We start from the raw sequence: 18,221 nt of genomic DNA, 5'->3' as shown, positions 1-18,221 counted from the left end.
TTTTGAAGGTTGGTGCTTTTTTCATTTTCTTTAGGAAAGCTTTTTCTTTCTCAAAGTCATAAAGATAATCTCTTCTAAAAATTTAAGTTCAGCTTTCCCAGTTAAGTCTTTAAAGCATTTGGAATTGATTTTCATACCTGGTGTGAGGTAGAAATCCAATTTAATTTTCCCATGTGGATAATCAGTTGTCTTAGCATCATTTACAGCCCACTTTTCCCCAGGTCATATAGAGTGTCACTTTGAGATCTATTACATTTCTACACATGCATGTTTTAGATTGTCTTTATTTTGTTCCACTGGTTAGTTTGTTAATCTGTGCACCAATAAACATTACCTTAATTACTATAATTTTCTGGCGAGAAAATCTCCTCATATTGTTATTCTCTTTCAGGAGTATTTTGACTATACTTTGACTTTTGCTCTTCAATATATATTTTAGAATCAGCTTGCAAATTCCTATTTATTATGTTTTCAAGCTAAAGAAGAGTGGTTTAGAATATGTGACATGGTTTTTGTTTGTAATGAGCTTACATTCAAATTACACAGAGGACTAGCAGACACGACCAGTGAATAGCATAAGATGGTATATAAAGTGCAGAATTGTATGAAATATATCAGACATATAGGAGAATCCCAGAAGAGAGTTGAATAAAGAAGGTAGAAGAAATTAGAAAGGTTTCAGAAGGGATGACAGGCCTTGAAGAGTGAGATGAAGGAAGAGGAGGAAAGGCGATGAAAATAAAACTTACTTGAGTGTTAATGCATCCCAGTTTACAAAGTGCTTTTCACATATATTATCTTATTTAGTCCTCAAAGAATACTATTGGGTAGGACAGGTAACATTTTTATTTTAGGTGACATATAGGTAAAGTGATTTGCCTAAGAGTCCAGTTCGTAAACACTAGGCTGGAACTTCAAACCAGATCTTCTTTCCATTGTATCCCCTTATCTCTCCACATGTAAGAATGGTTTCTGAAGAAAGCTAGGAGGCCTGGAACTGAGGTCTGTATTATGCACATGTCTCCTACTTAACCCAGACAGAGCATGCAGAAATCAGGACAGGCTGCTTGATCTGAGACCCCATTTTAGCCTTCAGGTCCACCCAGGAGATTAGGGGGAGCAAATATAATGAAAGTGGTAGATAAGAATCACATGGCCTCAAAAAGATCTTGCATCCCTCTTAGGAAATTAAATTTAATATAGAATCATTTGTGTTAATACAGTGGCTCTATTATAATGGGCTTGTTGTTTTTTCCCTTAAAATGTCACAAAATAATTATATATTTTTATCAGGAAAAATTTGGAGTTACTATAATTTGTTCTGAGCTTACATTTGGCACAACATTGTTTTGAGTACAGAACTAGTCTTCTAATGTAAAACAGCTGAAGCTGATAAAGTTGATACTCATTTCCAGTAATTTCCCTTTCTTCATCTCTCTCCAGCCCTTCAATTGTTGAGTCCATCTGGTATCCAGTGCCCTCTTAATGACTCTCCCTCACTTCTAAGTAATACCAGTAGATTGAATGTAAACTGATTCATCCTAGGGTAAACTGATTTATGATAAGTTATTTTGATACCTTTCAAGAGCATCTTCATTTAATTGAAGCAAAGCTTTAAGCTGAAGAGAGTAAGGTGTGCAGTGGTGAACTTTCTGGCAGTCACCACTGTTGGGAGAAAGAAAATTTTAGTTTTAGTTCATCTTCTAATATCTGAAATCACACCAAATCAACAAGCATTTATTGAGTGCTTACAAAATACAAATCAGCAAACTTTTATGGAATGCCTATAATATGTCTCAATGTGGGAAATATAATTTAATCTCAAGAAATTTAGGGTCTATTAGAGATGATGCAAATCAGGAATTCTTAAATTTGGGTTTGTAGATAGTCCATGAACTACTGAAATTTATGCAGTATTTGATGCATATGTTTATATGTATTTTTTTGGTCTGGGGGAGAAGTGTCCAGACTATTCATTAGAATTTCACAAGAGCCTATAATCCCACCCCTGCCCCCAAAGTTTAAAAATTATGGGCAAGTGTTCTCTTCTAGACACCAGGACTATGGTGGTGTAGGCTCATTTTCTTCTCAAATAGTGATGCCATGGTCAAGATTTGTAATCACAACTCAAGGCTTGTTCCACATTTGTTCTTGTTGCAGGTTAGTTTGGGAAGCAGACTCTGCACTGTAAACAAGGTTAGCATTCAGTAAGTTTATGAGAGAGTGCTTGCTGGGTTTAACACTTGTAAAAGGGAAGGGAAGAAAGCAGGATTGGGCAGAGGGATAAGCTGAGCTTTGATGCCATCTCAAAGGGTGCTGCAGTTGATCACACAAGGATTTCTGAAGCTGGTATACTGAGCTGGGGCAAAGAGCGTGGCCTTTACACCTCAGATTGATCAGTCATTGGATGTGGACTGCCCTAGTAAGCATTACCTTGGGTGAGATGGTTATCTTCATGTGAGGCAGTCCCAAGGGCCGAGGTAGTGTGCAGACTGACAGCTGAGGGCATTCTGCTGGTAATCTACTCAGCAATGTAATTCCTTCCCTTTCAGGGTTCACAAGAGTCTAGCCCTGCGATGCTCAGATCGACTTTTTGTGTGTGTGTAAGTTCTGGGAGAAGCTCCTCCAGGGATGCAGTTGGCCTGTCCTCCTGGGTAAACTGATTTTACTGATGTGGTGGTAAATCTTTGCAAGTTTTATCTCCCACCTTCTGGAAAGCAGATGTCTTAATAAGTCCTCCCAGTACTTGTCCATCTGGTCCTATTAGCATTATGGCCATCTACATAGAAAATCTGCATGATGATCTGTGGGATTTCCAGCCAGACAACCAGGTTCATATAGTGCTGGGACAAGACTACAAATATATACAGTATATAAGACTATAAATGCATTCTGTTATTTGTCGTAAATGAATGTGAATTGTTTCTAATCATCTTTTCTCAGAGAGACAAAAAAGAATGCAATTTCCAGATAATACTACGTACCTGAGGCCACCTTTTGGCACAGCAGCTGCTATTAGGGATAATACTTGGTTGAGTTTGCAGCAGTCTACTTTCATCCTCCAGGATTTGTCTTACTTTTTTGCAGGAGCCAGACTGGCGGATTAAATGAAGACATGATAGGGACCATCCTCTTTGCATCCTTTAGATCTTTAAGGGTGGCACTAATTTTTGCCATTTCCCCTGGATGAAATGTTGATTTGGATTTACTATCTGGCTCGTTCGTAAGCCAAGGGGTGGGAGTCAGTTTCGGAAGTTTTCATTGGGCCTTCTCTGTTATGATAGCTGTCACCCCACAGGGCAGGGAACTGATATGGAAATTCTACCAAATACTAAATATGTCCTTCTAGTTACACATTTGGGGATAAAAGAAGTGACTTCTCTATGGGTTGCAGACCCAGTGGACTTTCTGTGAACGGGACTCGTATGACCCCACTGTAATGGAGGTGGAGGCCAGATGCTATTTTAGGTCTCCGGAAATGAATATCACATTGGAACCTGTGTCCAACAGTCTTTTTGGGTAGTCCCCTTTCCTCATGCATGGTTACTGGGTAATGGCTATGGGTCCATCTGGGAAGGAAATATGGGGAAACATTGCTGTGTACACCTGCTGTGATATTACAGGATCCTTCCATTTGGGAGTCTGGCTTCTTCAGGCAATTTTTTCTGTGTCTAAAAGCTGGCTCAAGTTCAGATACTGGGCAAGGGACCATGACATTTTATTGGAGCAATGTCCCTCAACTTCTTGCTTATCCATCTTTGATTTCTTTTGATTTTTATAGTTTGAGTAATACCCTGGGCTCTCCACTTATTTCCTCCCTAGGGATCCTATGTTCTATTACTCATCTCCATAACTGTTTCTCAGGCCTCCTGGCTGCCCCACTGACCTTGCTACTCCTTATACTAGTTATGTCTTCTTGCCCTCTGACAGTTAAGCATTGCCACCTGCCCTCTCTTTGGGGTGAGGTCAGTATAGGGATTTGGGAGTAGGGCCTATCACCCTCATCTTCATTGCTATAATGAGTTCAGTTTTGTAATGGAAGCTCTACCAATAGTCCTGTCCCATAGGGAGCAGCCACCATCGTAGCTTTGGTAAAATGGTGCATCCTCTGATGGGTTTTCTGGCCTTGTATGGTATATCCACACTCGTACCGCACACCTCAACATTTTAACCCTTCTTCCATCTTATCTGCCACAGCAGTTCTGATATTTCTACTTCACTTAGTGTGGTCCATTGCCTTTTCTATGCTTCCAGTATTCATCCTAGTAATGTGTTTATACCATTTCCTGAAATCCTTGTCCGGCTGTAGTATCATGAGTCTCAGGAGAGTGTTTTTGAAGTGATCAACTCTTCAGTATTCAAACTTATGTTCTCCCCCTCTTGATGGACCACCCTGAGGACCAGGCCATGTGTGCCCTCACTCCTGCTGCTGCCTGCTGGCAGGGTCCTGAAGCTACTCTGTGGCGTGGTCTCCTTTCTTCCTACCAGGTGAGAGGGCCAGATCCTCTTCCTGCTTCCCTACCAGCTTGCCTAAACTTAAAGAGCATTTACTATTTACAATTACACAGCTGGATTATATGTGACTTAAACCTCATTATTGGCCTAGTGACTGAAAGAGGAGGTGAGGGTAATCCTGAAGGGGCTTCATGTCGTTTTACTGGGGGTAAGCCTCTGCATCACCTCCAGGCAAGAGAGGAGTGCTAACCTCTACCAGAGAGGAGTGTACCACTTCTGCAGGCTCAGAAGTTTTGGAGGAAATACAGAGATTTAACATTTTCAGGCAGATCAACCCAGATGTCTCCATTCTATGTGTCATGGTCCCGTCCCGTTCTTTCCTAAACGGGACTCTGTCCTTGGGTTGGTAAATCCATATTGGTGGGGTGTTTAATCTACTTTGGAGCTGAGCTGCTCTTATTCTTAAGTCCTGGAACTGATCAGCTTTTTCTGCTCTCTCACTATAGGCGACGAGAGCCTTTTCGTCTGCTGTGAAAGAGGCCATCTGCCTTTCACCCTTAGCTTTTAATTGATGATTAATCACTCTCAGATATTCATTATCTTTTTCTACAATGTCAATTGTGTTTAACAGTAGCTGCCTGATTTCATCATCCTTATGGTTACTATTTCATCTATATTTCTTCATTGCATGATCTCTCATACCAGCCAATGTCTTTCTTTCCACCAGTATACCATCCCAATTTACTACAGGTAAAAATTTTAATAACGATACTTTGTGCTGCTTCCTGCCACACAGTCCCACCAGTGGTGGGATCCTCATTGCCAATTGCATAATCCAGGTTCAAAATACCTAACCTCTTGTCTGCTTTCTCATACTATGCCTGGCACACCAATTGAAGATTAGCATGCAAGAGAGTTAATAGGAATTGCTCTTAGCATCAAAATCTGTAAAAGAGAAGGAAAGTCTAACTGTGATGCAGTCTCAATGAAGGCTCCAGCTGACCCCAGAGAGAGTTCAGAGGCTGAGATGGCATGACACTTCAGGATTGTCCTGAGATGGGACAAGAGGACTTAGTTTTTAAGCCTCCATGGTTACTGGGTGCAGGATTCCCTGGTAAGGGGCCATGACCTTGGCATGGCATTGTCTTTCACATGTAGGGTCATTTATATAGGGGTGATAACTGAAAACTTTTGGCTAGCAGTGCTCCTAGGAGCTGGGATTGACTTTCATCCCTGAAAGGAGTAGGGTGGAATCACAGCATCCAATACAGTCACTCATGAGAATTTCTAAAATCTTGATTGTGACTTCTCCTGACCGCAACCTTCTTTGATAACGATATGGACATGATTGTCTTAAAAGCAAAGAGTAAATAGTAAACTTGAAGACTAAGTGCTCTTTAAGGTTAGCAAGATAAGTGAGAAGAGCAGGATCTGAACCTGTGGTCTTGAGCAAGCCTTTCCTTCTCTGTAAACTAGAATGCTAGTCCCTGCCCTGCTTGCCTTCTGTTGACTGAGGATCTCATTCGCCATTAGATGATGTATTTGAGAGTGATCTCTGGTTCTAAAGCTTCAGCCAACCTAGCATAGTTTCCTACGCACAGCAGTACCTGTTAACAAGTGGTAGGTGGTGGAAGGGTCCCCCTTTTCCCAAAGAGTTTCCCTACCCTTAAAAATTTCATTTTACTGGAAGTCTTTTCAGAGTGCTAAACCCTTGAGAAAGAAAACATACTAAGTTGTTATCACTCATCTACATCCAAATGTGAAGAAAAGGTCCCAGGGAGGAGATACAGTAGTCTTCTTTTTCTGCGGTTTCATGTTCTGCAGTTTCATTTACCTACGATCAACCACAGTTTAAAAATATTAAATGGAAAATTTCAGAAATAAACAATTCATAAGTTTTAAACTGCGCATCATTCTGAGTGGCATGATGAAGTCCACACTGTCCCACTCAGTCCTGCCTGGGATGCTAATCATCCCTTTGTCCAGCATATCTACTCTGTATATGCTACCTGCCCATTTAGTCACTTAGTAGCCATCTGGGTTATCAGATCAGTTCCCAGAGGGAGAGAGAGGGAGAGACCACATTCATATAACTTTTATTATAATATATTGTTATAATTGTTCTAGTTTATTAGTTATAGTTGTTAATCTCTTATTGTGCCTAATTTATAAACTGTATCATAGGTATGTACGTATTAGAGGAAACCTAGTATATATAGGGTTTGGTACTATCCGCAGTTTCAGGCATCCACTGGGGGTCTTGGAATGTATCCCCCATGGATAAGGGGGGACTATTGTATATAAGAGTGTTGAAAATATGCTCACCAGCCCTGGCCCTACATCAAAACTTGCATCACTGGCTAGGTTAGCTAGGATGAGTGAGCTGTTACTCACTGGTTTGCCCTGATGGGAAGCTTGGAGCTCTCTGAAGCCCCTACAGCAATGGAGGGGCTTCCCTATTTTTCTAGTTAGATTCTAAATCACCTGTGTTTTGTTCAATTCTTCTGAATTCCACAGAAACCCAGAGTCCCTCAGTCATTTCCAAATCATAACACTCCTGGGATTGGCACTGTTCACTGTCTATTCAGTGGAAACTGAGTGGGTGAAGAGAACTGATAAAATGCAGTTTTGAAATTTACCTCATTCATCATTTCTAGCGTTTTAGATTATAGCTAGTGCACTCCACTCAATCACCCCTCAACTCCTGGCAGGAGGTAATAATGATACCTATTTTGGGCAGAGTGGATAATGATAAAAATCCTCTGTATCCATGAAGCTCCTGTTCACAATGTTATTCTCTGCTTACAAAGCCCAACTAAAAAGCAGGCTGTGTTAGAGTCCATGGAGAAATAGACCCCAGGATGGCATTAGACACACAAGAGATGTCTTGGGGGAGAGAGCAGGAGAAGGCAACACTGTGATGCAGGTCTCACACCTGAGGAAGGAGGAAGGGAAGGAAGCAGGATTTGGTAAGAAGAGTCTTGGACTGCAGCACAGTTCCAAAAGAGGATCAGCCAGACCAATGGGGGAGTCCTCAAGCCGGTTATACATTGGAAGAATCCCATGTCTTGCTGGAATGAGCCTACCTTAATCTCCCACTGTGCTTAATCATTGGCTGGGGCTATTGGTCAATTGCATGCCCCAGAGCAGATCTGAGCAGAGTCCACCTCTTGCACTGCACAAATCTTTATACACTTCAAGGAGCAGCTTCTCCACAGTTCCCATCAGCCTCTCTTCCTGAGGGAAAACCTAGAAGAGGTTAATGGAATGCCCATTGTTGCAGTTGGTAGCAGGATCACAACTGGTACGCATCCTTTCCCTCCTCCCCATGCATTCTAAATTCCCTCACCCTCAGGCATCACCTTAGCAGGTTGCAGCAACGTGTTGGTACTGTGACCCAAATCTTCATCTCTAGGGGGCTGAGCCCTTGGTAATCACCCTTCTCAGCCTGGTGTTGCTAGGTAGCAGACACTAACTCCCTACCCTTCCAGGCCCCTGAATAAAGGGCCATCTACTGGCCACAGGTCTAGAATATTTATACATTTCTATTTCAGGCCACTTCTACACATGTGCATGGGCAAGAGCACTTCTTATAACTCCACCCACTGGGGAGATTTTCCTTCTCTGCTGTCTTTCAAGTCCAACTCTGAAAGTAGTTGTAATGCAGATGTTGTCCATTTTCAGCTTATACTCACATGCAGCTTGTACCTAACATTTAAAAAAATTGAGATATAATTCACATACTACACAAATGTGTAAGTCATTTGTAAGCCAAACCTGGGCCTTTTCCTGCTCTTTCAGCTGGCTGTGTAGGATTCCCTGTATGGCCTTAGGTGCAAGCTAGGAGAGAGGCATTGGTACATCTGTGGTGGGTGAGCTGGGTCTGGGCTACCTGCTCATGCAGCTTTTTTTGTGTCCTCTGTTCCTGCTCAGGCTCAGTCGCAGATGTACCATTTCCAACTTATGGGCCTGTCTCACTTTATGGCTTGGCAGGTCCAAGAGAATCTAGCTCTTAGTGGATAATGTGTAGTCACGCAGTTACTCCAGGCTAAGCATTCTGTCTTTATTAGGGCCCAGTAACACATTAGGAACTGTTTTATGAAAGGCATAACATCCTTCACTGCAGCTGACATGGCCTTGTGCCAGAACCCCAAGGGCTTACACTGTGTTTCTCCCACTGGGGCTTGCCATAGCCTCCACAATGCATCTTTCTGCCGCCACAAACACCACTTCCATGATAGTGTCTACTGGATTGTATGGCCCAAGTAGCACAGAGGTCTGCTGTACCTGCCACATAGCACTTTTGCCAGCCTTACCCAGAGCTGGCAAAATTCCATGCCAACTGACACAGAATGGAGCAATATTCTTAGGTGTGGAATGTGTTGCCTCAAGAAATCAAAGAGATCTACCAGATGCTGTGTATCCTTCTTTGTGGTAGGGAATGCAAGATATGGCAAGTATATCAATTCTAATTATACATCAAGGACTGGGAGAATGAACACTAGGCAGATCTATGGATCCAGGTGGCCCGCTGTGAGACAGACTCTAGCCAGAACTCTATTACATGGACCCACCTAATATAATAACAAGGAGGACATGATGATGGTTTGAGTTTGTAGGTACCAATATTAACTTTGATTCTATGTCCAACAGTTCTCAAAAAGTCTAGAAATTTCTGTATCCCACTACATAATCAATGAGTAAGTGGCCCTAGGTCCTTTGGAGAAGGATTGGGGAGATCATTTGTAGTATGTATGTGCTATGCTCTTGAGGGTCTCAGGGACCTGGCCACATCACCTCTTTTAGGCAATGGATTTCAGATCTAAAAATTGCCTTGGGTCTGGGAACTAAGAAGAGAAAGTGACCTTTTATTGAGGTGACTACACTCAGCCTCTTGTCTCTCCAGTCTTGCCTTTTTTTCTCTTGGCTTATAGATGTTAAATTAAGTAACATGCTTGACGGCTGCCTATCTATTTTACATCTAGGAATGCTATGCTCTATTACGCATCGACAAACTCTCTGTGTGTCAAGGCAATCACCCTCCATGGCCCCCCTCGCCTCTATTACTTTGGGCCCCCTCACTCCCATACCTATTAATGAGCCTAGCTCCATGATTGCCTTTCCTATTACGAGCTCTGGCCTGCAGTGGAGAGCCACCACCCAATTTCTTAGTGATGCCGGTGGATAGGGGGTCCTAGAACCAAAGTGGCCTGTTGGAGGAGTCTGTGTCTTGCTAGAATGAGCCTGCCTTAGTACCCCTGCTATATTCACTCATTGGTCAGGAGCAGCCTATAGAAGCTTAGGACAAGTTTGGTGGCAAATCTAGAGGAAGAGCAGCTGGGGCCACCAGTCAGTTGTGTTCTCTGCAGCAGGGAACTGAGCAGTATTTTCCTGGCTTCTGCACAGCCTCTCCCAGGGATGCATCAAGAGTGGAGAAGGCCTCTAGCTCATCACATGGTAACAGGAAGGAACAATTGCACCAAAGCCATTAAGAATAGTTTCTGGTTTTTTTTTTTCCTAAAATATTTCTTGCCGATCTAAAACCGATTGCTGAAACTTTACTTTCAAACACTAATTCTTCTATGTGGTCAACATTTTAAAAAAATTAACATATAATTCACATAGCATATAAATCACCTATAAAATTGTACGATTCAGTCATTTTTACTATATTCACAAAGTCGTGCAAGCATCATCCCTACCTAATTTCAGAACATTTTCATCATCCCAAAAGAAACCTTATACCCATTAGCAGTGACTTCCCACTCTTTCCTCCCACCTTGTTCCTGGTGACCACTAATCTACTTTCTTTCTCCATAGACTTACCTATTCTCGACATTTTATATAAATGGAGTCATACACTATATAGCCTTTTATGTCTGGCTTCTTTCACTGAGCATCCATGTTGTAGTTGTATTGATACTTCATTCTTTTTTTGTGGTTAAATAACATTCCATTGTAAGGATACAACACATTTGGTTTATCCATTTACCTATTGATGGACATGTGGGTTGTCTCCACTTTTTGTCAATTATAAATAATGCTGCTCCGAAAAACATGTACTTTTTTTGTGTGAATGTATGTTTTCAGTTCTCTTGGGCATGGGTCCCCAACCCCTGGGTCGTGGACCAGTACCGGTCTGTGGCTTGTTAGGAACCTGGCCGCACAGCAGGAAGTGAGTGGCAGGCAAGCGAATGAAGCTTCATCTGTATTTGCAGCCACTCCTCAGCGCTAGCATCACCATCTCAGCTCCACTTCAGATCATCAGGCATTAGATTCTCATAGGAGCACCGGTCCCTGGTGTCAAAAATGTTGGGGACCACTGTTCTTGGATATCAGAGTGGATTGCTGGGTCAGAGGGTAACTTTACATTTAACTTTTTGAAGAACTGCCAAACTGCTTTTCGAGGTGTGTGCCCAACATTTATATAGGCATTTTGGAAGACACCAAAGTGAATCTTTCCAAAGAATTTACAATTTACAGTAGCTGGGGAGATGAGGTCAACATACATACAGGAAAATATAATCATAATATGGCTTTTATTTAAGAGCCAAACCATGTTAACTCTAAATTAAAAGTGGACCTACAGCCGTGCACTCTTAGAACTGCAAGGGAAAAGGAGAGAATGATGACTGCTCATTAGATAGTTAAGGCTATGCCCTTCAAAGCCTGAATTCCCATAATCCTCTTCAACAAAACCAGGATGGGACTGCTGGAGACAAAGGAGCAACTGTTTGAAACTCCAGAAAGCAGTGTCGGGGATGTTTTCCGCTTTCTTCATTTTACATTATATTTTAAGATAGAATTGGACATGATGGACAGAATTCGAACCTATGTTTTAGATATTTTCTCTAAAAGTGAACATAAATTTGGGTAGAGCTACTCCCATTTTCTGATCTGGTATCTCTTGTGATATTTGGTACAAATTTGTTGACTGATTTGTTGGAGTTATGGTTAAAACTTGTGGCCAGGAGCAGAGGGAAAGCAACTAGCTCACAGAGAAAATGAATTCTGTACTATGTACTCAGGGCCATGGAAAGAAATATCTTGGGGTATTTTCTATTTCATGCTAAAACAATATTATAGCATTAGTATTCTGCAACTGTTCTTCCTCCAGTGGTCTTCTTAATGAATGGAGTCAAATAACTTTCCATTTTCTATCCATTTATCTTTTAAAAGGGACCATGTGAGTGGTAGAATGAAAGTTATTCCCACTGATTTATTCGGAGATTACTTCTTAAGTAAACTGGACATCGCCTTTGGTCCATTTCACTTTGATATTTGCAGGTGATTTCTCATTCTCCGAATTTCATAATTCCTCCTTTCAACAGCTGGACCTTATTTCCTTCTTTGGAGAAATCAGCAGCCATAGGTGGCCTTGGAGGACTGTGCTCATCGTACCCTCACCTGGAATTGCTCACCCCGTTTGTCCTTCAAAAAGAGATTTATTTTGAGCTTTACACACCTTCCTTTCTGAGCTTCCTCATCTTCTTACAAGGCTGACATTCATTCTGAATTTTAAGTAAGAAAATATGGGGCATGGGGAAGGAAACCTTTTCTGTTTGTGCACTAAAAAGCATGTCCTATTTTCTTTTTTTTTGAAGGAACAGAGACTTGATAATGGATTGGTTAAAAATTCTCATCTCTTAGTATTTAAAAAAAATCCAAATTGCATGGTGAATCTGTCTTTCTTTTCTCCATGACTAATCACTGCATTTTTCAGCACTTAACAAGTCATTGTTCTGAAAAATTGGTTTCGGATCAGACCCTGCTTCCTAATGAGGCAATGACTTTGTTGGTAATACATTTTTTTTCTGGACTGTAAACAGCAGCAGATGTGATAAAAAGCACAAAAGATGGATGGGAAATAAAATTTATGCAATTGCCCCTTTCCAGTAGGGTCTGTGGGTAATAAAGAATTGATGGAAGACCCAGGTCTTTGATTGAAATTTTATTAACCAGAAGTGCTAATTAAACAACTACTGTATGACCAACCCTGGTCATTGTTTGTTAAGGACCCAGAAAGAGAATTGCTGCAGCCTAATCTGGGAGGCAAGATTTTAATCTTGTTATTTCTGGGCTTCCTGTTTCCAGCACATCAAGTCTGAACTCTTCTCTTTTCTTGGAGATCTTTCATAATCTGTGATTCACCTGCCCTTACAACTTTACTTCCCATTTTCTTGCCTAAAAGGCAAGAAAGTCTGTCTGGTCTTCTCATGGGCTGTTTTCATTGGCCTTCACCCTCATTCTAAACCCCAAGATTTCCATCTTCTGGAGTCTGGTTCAATTTCCACTTTGGAAGCTTCTTTAATCACTATAGCATTTACTGATCATTTTACTCTATTTTCTCAACTTTACAGAATGAACCTATGTTAAATAATTTCATTCTTGCTTATACATTAGTCTGTATTGTTCAGTGATCTAAGGGCCCCACAAAAATTTCCTTCAGAAATTTTCCTTGAGAAAATATCTTATGTTGTTTGTCTTTCTCAGAACACTTAACACTCATCCATCAAATAAACAATATTTATTAAGTACTTATTCTCTATCAGGTCCAGTTCAAATTACTGGATATACCAAAAGAAGGATGAGACAAAATTTCTGACCACAAAGATCTTTTGGGGAGCCAGACAATAAATAGACCAAACAAATAGATGATCTAGTACCAGATAGTGGTAAGTGATGAGTGCAGTCTTGAATACTCGTAAGTTCTTAATAAATCACTTACTTAGAGGACAATTAAGGACCAATTAGAGAATAATAGTAAATAATATAGTAAAAAAATCTCATAGTAAATAATTATTTGTCATTTTACATTTGATCTATGGTATCACCTTGGGCATTTAACTTTGCAATGCTTCAGTTTCTTCATCTATATCTTTTTTTTAAGTTAAATTTATTGGGGTGATCTTGGTTAATAAAATTATATAGGTTTCAAGTGCAATATTCAATAATATGTCATATGTATATTGCATTACGTGTTCACTCGCCAAAGTTAACTTCCCTTCCATCACCACATATTTGACCCCCTTTACCCTTATTGACCTCCCTCAATCCCCACTTTCCCGCCAGTAACCATTAAACTGTTGTCTGGGTCTAGGAAGTTTTTTTGGTTTGTCTTGTTCATTTGTTGCTTTCAGTTTTATATCCCACATGTAAGTGAAATCATATGGTTCTCAATTTTTTCTATTTGACTTATTTCGCTTAGCATGATAATCTCAAGATCCATCCATGTTGAAGTAAATGTCAGTATTCCATCTTTCCTTATACCTGAGTAATATTGCATTGTATATATGTACCACATCTTTTTTATCCAATTATCTGTCAAAGGGTACTTTGGTTCTTTCCATGTCTTGGCCTCTGCAAATAATGTTGCAGTGAACATAGGAGTGCATAGATCTTTATGGATAAATTTTGGGGGTAGAAGAGGGATTGCTGGGTCATATGATAATTCTATTCTCAATTTTTTGAGGAACCTCCATATTGTTTTCCATAGTGGCTGTACCAATTTACATTCCCACCAGCAGTGTATGAGGGTTCCTTTCCCCCCATCATCTCTCCAGCACTTATTATTACTGTCTTGTTGATAACAGCCATTCTAACAGGTGTGAGGTGTTACCTCGTTGTGGTTTTGATTTTTATTTTTCTAACAGCTAATAAAGTTGAGTATCTTTTCATACGTGTTGGCCGTTTGTATGTGGGAGAAGTGTCTGTTCAGGTTCTCTGCTCATTTTTAAATTGGATTATTTTATGTGGTGATAGAAAGAAATCTAACTATGGAAGGTGAACACACAGTGCAAATATATGTATGCCTTATTGTTAAAATCTACAGCTGAAACTTATTGGATTTCATTAACCAATGTCGCCATAAAAAAATAATTAATTAATTTAAAAAATAAAAATAAAAATAAAAAATAAATTAGGTTATTTGTTTTTTTGTTGTTGAGTTGTCTGAGTTCTTTGTGTATTTTGGGTATTGCTCCTTATCAGAGGTGTTATTTGCAAATATCTTTTCCCATTCAGTTGGTTACCTCTTTATTTTATTGATGTTTCTTTTGCCGTGAAGAAGCTTTTTAGTTTGATATAGTCCCAATCATTTATTTTTGCTTTTACTTCCTTTGCCTTTGAGGTCAAATTAATAAAATCCTTTCTAAAACCAAGGTCTATGAGTTTAGTACCTATGTTATTTTCTGTGTGATTTAATGTTTCAGGTCTTATATTTAGGTCTTTGATCCGTTTTGAGTTAATTTTCAGGTATGGTGACAGGTAGCAGTTTAGTTTCATTCGTTTGCATGTGGCTTTTTTATTTTCCCAGCACCATTTATTGAAGAAACTTTCTTTTCTCAACTGTATATTTTTGGATTCTTTATTGAAAAATTATTTGCCTATATATATGTGGGTTTATTTCTGGGTTCTCAGTTCTGTTCCACTGGTCTTTGTGTCTGTTTTTCTGCCAATACCATGCTATTTCGATTATTGTCACTTTGTAGTATAATTCGAAGGCAGGCAGTGTGATATCTCAAGCTTTATTCCTTTTTCTTGGGATTGCTTTGGTTATTCAGGGTCTTTTGTGATTCCATACAAATTTGATGATTTTTTGTTCTATTTCTTTAAAAAATGCCATTGGGATTTTGAAGGGGATTACATTAAATCTGTATAATATGTAAATCTAGGTAACTATATTGATTCTTCCAATCCATTAACATGGAATATCTTTCCATTTCTTTATGTGTTCTTCAATGTCTTTTAATAATGTCTTATAGTTTTCAATGTATAGTTCCTTTACATACTTTTTCTAAGGTTATTTCTAGGTATTTTATTCTTTCTGTTGCAATTGCAAAATAGGTTTTTTTTTCATTTCTTTTTCTGAAATTTTATTATTAGTGTATAGGAGTGCAGTGGATTTTTGTACGTTGAATTTGTATCCTGCAACTTTACTGTATTTGTTTATTGTTTCAATAGTTTTTTAGTTGAGTCTTTAGTGCTTTCTTTATAGAGAATCATGTCATCTGCAAAAAGTGGCAATTTGACTTCTTCATTCCCAATTTGGATATCTTTTATTTCTTTCTCTTTCCCGATTGCTATAGCAGGGGCTTCCAATATTATATTGAATAAGAGTGGTGAGAGTGGGCATCCTTGTCTTGTTCCTGGTTTAGACAGAAAGCTTTCAGTTTTTCACCATTAAGTATAATATTAGCTGAGGGTGTTGTATGTGGCCTTTGGCTCTTATTATGCTGAGATATTTTACTTCAATACCCATTTTATTAAGTGTTTTAATCATAAATGGATGTTGTATCGTGTCAAATGCTTTTTCTGCATCTATTGATATGATCATATGATTCTTCTTCTTTTTTTTTTAAATTCCTACAGCACCTAGTATTCCTAGGTGGTCTCTCATCCAAGTACTAACCAGGCCCGACCCTGCTTAGCTTCTGAGATCACACGGGATCGAGCATGTTCAGGGTGGCATGGCCATAGACCGATTCTTATTTTTTAATTTGTTTATGTGGTATATCACATTGATTGATTTTTGTGTATCGAACCATCCTTGTGCCCTTGGGATGAACTCTATTTGATGGCGATGTATAATTTTTTTAAATGCGTTATTGTATTCAGTTTTCTAGTATTTTGTTTAGGATTTTTGCATTGGTATTCATCGGTCTGTAGTATTTTTTGGGGGGTGTGTTATTCTTACCAGGTTTTGGTATCAGGGTAATACTGGCTTCATGAAATGAATTAGGAGGTGCTCCTTCTTCAATTTTTTGAAAGAGTTTGAGAAGGACAGGCATTAAATCATCTTTGAATGTTTGGTAGAATTCACTAGTGAAACCATCTGGTCCTAGACTTCTGCTTTTTAGGAGGTTTTTGATGATTGTTTCAATGTCCTTACTGTTGATCAGTCTATTTAGATTTTCTATTTCTTCACGATTCAGTCTAGGAGGGTTATATGTTTCAAATAACTTGTCCATTTCTTCTAGGTTGTTGAATTTGGTGGCACGTAATCTTTCATAGGATTCTTCTATGATCTTTATATTTCTGTAGTATCTGTTGTAACTTCTTCCCTTTCATTTCTGATTTTGTTTATTTGTGTTTCTTTTTTCTTTAGTAGGTCTAGACAGGGGATTGCCAATTTTATTGGTCTTTTCAAAGAACCAGCTCTTTGTTAAATTTTTTCTATTGTCTTTTTGTTCTCAATTTCATTTAATTCTGCTCTAATTTTTATTATTTCCTTCTTTCTGCTGAACTTGAGCTTCATTTGTTATTTTTTTCTAGTTCTTTAAGATGTAATATTAGGTTTTTTTTTTCTTGTTTCTTGAGATAGGCCTGTAATAATATGAACATTCCTCTTATCATTTTACTTTCTCCCAAACCAACAACCCAGCTTTTGGGAAACTGAACCAGGTCACATCTGTAGGCAGTGCTGATTATTTTTTTAAATAATATTTTAAAATAATATTATTTTTTTAAATAATAATATTTTTCAATTATAGTTGACATACAATATTATATTAGTTTTAGATGTACAACATAGTGATTAGACATTAATAAAATTTATGAAGCGATCACCCTGAGAAATCTAGTACCCATCTGACATTGTACATAGTTATTATAATATTATTGACTGTATTGCCTATGCTATACTTTACATTCCTATGACTATTTTGTAACTATCAACTTGTATTTCTTACTCCGTTCTCCATTTTTCATTCACCTCCCCAACTCTCCTCCCATCTGATAACGCTCAAAATGTTCTCTGTATCTATGAATTTCTTTCTGTTTTATTGTTTACTTTGTTCTTTAGATTCTACATGTAAGTGAAATCATATGACATTTGTCTTTCTCTGTCTGACTTGCTACATTCAGCACAATACCCTCTAGGTCCAACCATGTTGTTGCAGATGTAAAGATTTAACTTATTTATTTGTTTGTTTATTTTATGGCTGACTAATATTCCATGGTATATATCCATTCATCCATTGATAGACACCAGCTTGCCTCCATATCTTGGCTATCTATTGTAAATACTGCTGCAACAAACATATGGATGCACACGTCTTTTCAAAGTAGTACTTGGGTTTTTTTTAGATAAATACCCAGAAGCGGGATTACCGCATCCTTCTTTGTTGTTATAACCTCTGTTTTAAAGTCCATTTTGTCTGGTATAAACACTCTTTTTAAAAAAAATTTCCATTTCCATTTTCATGAAATATGTTTTTTCATCCCTTTACTTTCATTCTGTGTGTGTCTTTTAATCCAAAGTGAGTCTCTTGTAGGTAGCATATGTAAGAGTCTTGTTTTCTTATCCATTCAGCCATCCTATCTTTTGATTGGAGCATTTAATCCATTTGCATTTAAAGCAATTGTGGATAGATATGTAGTTATTGCCATTTTATTATTCATATTTTTGGTCTTTTTATTTCTCGTTCTTCTTACAGAAGTCCCTTTAACATTTCTCATAATACTGGTTTGGCGGTAATGCACTCCTTTAGCTTTTTCTTGTCTGGGACATTCTTTATCTGTCCTTCAATTTAAAATGATAGCTTTGCTGGGTAGATTAATTAGATCTTTGCTTTTCATCACTTTGAATATGTCCTGCCAATCCCTTCTGGCCTACAAAGTTTCTGTTGAGAAATCAGCTGACAGTCCTATGGGAGCTCCCTTGTAGGTAACTAACTGCTTTTCTCTTGCTGCTTTTTAGATTCTCTCTTTGTCTTTAACCTTTGGCATTTTTATTATGATATGTCTTGGTGTGAGCCGATTTGGGT

The 18,221-nt window shown here is 38.8% G+C and overlaps 1 pseudogene; it reads right to left on the bottom strand.

Moving 5' to 3' along the window:
* Nucleotides 1-15,816: 15,816 nt before the first annotated feature.
* On the bottom strand, nucleotides 15,817-15,935 carry LOC120606355 (uncharacterized; annotated as a pseudogene).
* Nucleotides 15,936-18,221: the final 2,286 nt, after the last annotated feature.

This window comes from Pteropus medius, unplaced genomic scaffold (assembly GCF_902729225.1).
Source record: "Pteropus medius unplaced genomic scaffold, Ma_sr-lr_union100, whole genome shotgun sequence".
Taxonomy (NCBI): domain Eukaryota; kingdom Metazoa; phylum Chordata; class Mammalia; order Chiroptera; family Pteropodidae; genus Pteropus; species Pteropus medius.
Note: the sequence above shows the minus strand (reverse complement) of the source record. Positions and strands in the feature narration are given on the sequence as shown.